This window comes from Gossypium hirsutum, chromosome D06, assembly GCF_007990345.1.
Source record: "Gossypium hirsutum isolate 1008001.06 chromosome D06, Gossypium_hirsutum_v2.1, whole genome shotgun sequence".
NCBI lineage: Eukaryota > Viridiplantae > Streptophyta > Magnoliopsida > Malvales > Malvaceae > Gossypium > Gossypium hirsutum.
The window spans coordinates 39,259,649-39,262,282 of record NC_053442.1 but is presented as its reverse complement, the minus strand read 5'-3'; the positions used below and the strand labels follow the sequence as shown (position 1 = coordinate 39,262,282).

General features: G+C 35.1%; 1 non-coding gene across 1 annotated transcript; it reads left to right on the top strand.

The window, feature by feature from the left end:
* The first annotated feature begins 938 nt into the window (after positions 1–938).
* On the top strand, positions 939–1,045 carry LOC121218767 (small nucleolar RNA R71). Its single transcript, XR_005915244.1, has one exon. It is a non-coding gene; the product is annotated as a small nucleolar RNA R71 (small nucleolar RNA).
* The last annotated feature ends 1,589 nt before the right edge of the window (positions 1,046–2,634 follow it).

Genomic DNA, 2,634 nt, shown 5'->3' with positions numbered 1-2,634 from the left:
TCTGAATTCACTAGGTCAGGGTTTACCTTGTCAGACTTTGTAGATTTTGATTCTTTTGGTGTAGGAACTTCAACATCTGGTTGACTTTCTTCCTTTTCAATATGCTCATCTTCGACATCAATCAATCAGGGTTCCAAAGTCTTACCACTTTGCAATTCCATTACCTTGATATGTTCTTTACCCAAATTCCTTGGATTCTCAATATTGCTCGGTAAGGTTCCTTGCGGTTTATTACAAAGCTTCATAGCTAACTAACCCATTTAGTTTTCCAAATTTTTCAGTGTTGTTGCTTGGCTCTAGATCAAAGCGTCATTCTTTGCCATGTACGCTTTCAACAAGTTCTCCAAACTGTTTGATGCCTTAGGTTGAGGTGGTTTTGGAGCTTGCTGGTTAAACCCTTGAGATTGGTTGGGTCTCTACTACAATAAGTTGTTGTTCGATCCATTTCCTTGGTTGCTCCAAGAAAAGTTAGGATGATTACGCCATGAAGGATTGTAGAAGTTGGACTAGGTCCTTGTCCACTCCTATTTTGATATTGGTTCCCCACATAATACACTGACTCAGGATTTGATGGACAATTCTCAAAAGAATAACCTTCCCCACAGTACACACAGGAAACTACTTCAAACAGACTTGGTTGCTGAGCTGCAAAATTATTAGTACTATTAGCGGTTAACTGTTTTAACATAGAGGAAATAGATGATACCTGAGCCGATAATGAAGTGAGAGAGTCAACTTCATGAACTCTGGCTACTTGTCTTCCTGAAGCTGTTCGATTTGTTGGCCATTGATAGTTATTACTTACGATCCTCTCGATGATCTCATAAGCCTCATTATAAGACTTAAACAAAATTGCACCATTCGTAGAAGCATCTACCGTCAATCTTTTATGTGCATTTAGACCATTATAGAATGTCTCCAACTGGATACAATGAGGAATCCCATGATGAGGACACTTACAAAGTAACTCCTTGAATCGCTCCCAAGCCTCACACAAAGACTTGTCATCTAGTTGCTGGAAAGTTATGATCTCGTTCCTCAACTTAGCATGCTTGCTAGGTGGGAAATAGTTAACCAAAAATCTCTCTGCTAATTTTTTCCATGTAGATATGGAACTTGGTGGCAATGAATTGAGCCATGCTCGTGCTCGATCTCGCAATGAGTACGGAAACAACTTCAACCTCAGTGCGTCTTCAGTCACACTGGCTATCTTGAATGAATCACCCACCTCCATAAACAATCAAAGGTGGAGATGTGGATCTTCCGTGGGCATACCACTAAATTGGCCTACCGTTTGTACCATTTGAAACATCACTGGTTTCAATTCAAACTGGGTTGCCTCAATATCTGGCCTTCTAATTCTTGGATTTAACTCACTAAAATGTGGCACACCATATTATCTGATGCATCGATCCCTATCATCGGCAATGAGGATGGGATTTCATACATAATCAGCTTCATTAACTTGGTCTTGATTCTGATTTCCAAGGTCCATCTTGACTTGTCTTTGAGCTATTCGTTCATGTTTTCTTTGTCTAAAAGTTTGCTCAATTTCAGGGTCTACAGGGAGTAAATCGATAATTCGATCTATGCTCATAAACACCTGAACAGAAAATCAAAAAAATTAAAAATAATAAGTTATTAATGTTAGAAATAAATCATATTGAAAATAAATAATTTCACGAAAAAAATGACTATGGCAATAGTTGACAATCCCCAGCAACGGTGCCAAAAACTTGTAACGATGGGGTTTGTGCAAGTGTAAACAATCGTTATCAAGTAATACGTATTGAGTTATCGTCTCCACAGGGATTGTATTTGTGCTAAGTCACTTAATTTGTAAAATTATATTAAGAATTTGAAAAAATAAAAACAAAATATAGTTGAGAAGTGGTATAAACTAGATACAATGATCCCTAATGTAAATTATTCTAATATGCAGACTATATGAATGAAATAGATTTTAGTAAAATTAAACACAATTTGCAACAATTATAACATAAATAAACAAGGACAATTACTTTAGTTAAACTTAATTTATTATCATCATGCTTAATAATATTCGGAAAAACATTCCATGGCAACTCGATCTTTCATGAGTTTTGGAAACCAAATTAGGTCCTTTCGGAATCCTTTACTTAGTAAATACTCATTTTACTAATCCTTATTTACTAAGGGCTTCTTAGCATTAGTGTGAGGTAACAGGGACATGTTAGGTTTGAAACAATTTAATCACACAAATCTAAAAGCTATGCAGATAACAAAGCCTAGTTAGGGTTGTTATACAACCTACAATTTAATTGGGTTAGGATCTAAATTAAGCATACACATTTCAATTATGCGTCCATTATCGTCGTTTCGTTAGGATCACTCAGCTAATTCATGTGCATTTCAATCACGTATGAACGAAATACAAACTTGATTTTAATTGAAAACATGATCGATTGAGGAACAAACATTATAAGCATGAATCACATAAATATTATTTAGTCAAAATAATCATCCTAGCTTAAATAAAATTTAAGCTATCATTGTTCGATTGAGGAACAAACATTATAAGCATGAATGACATAAATATTATTTAGTCAAAATAATCATCTAGCTTAAATAAAATTTAAGCTATCATTGTTGTAA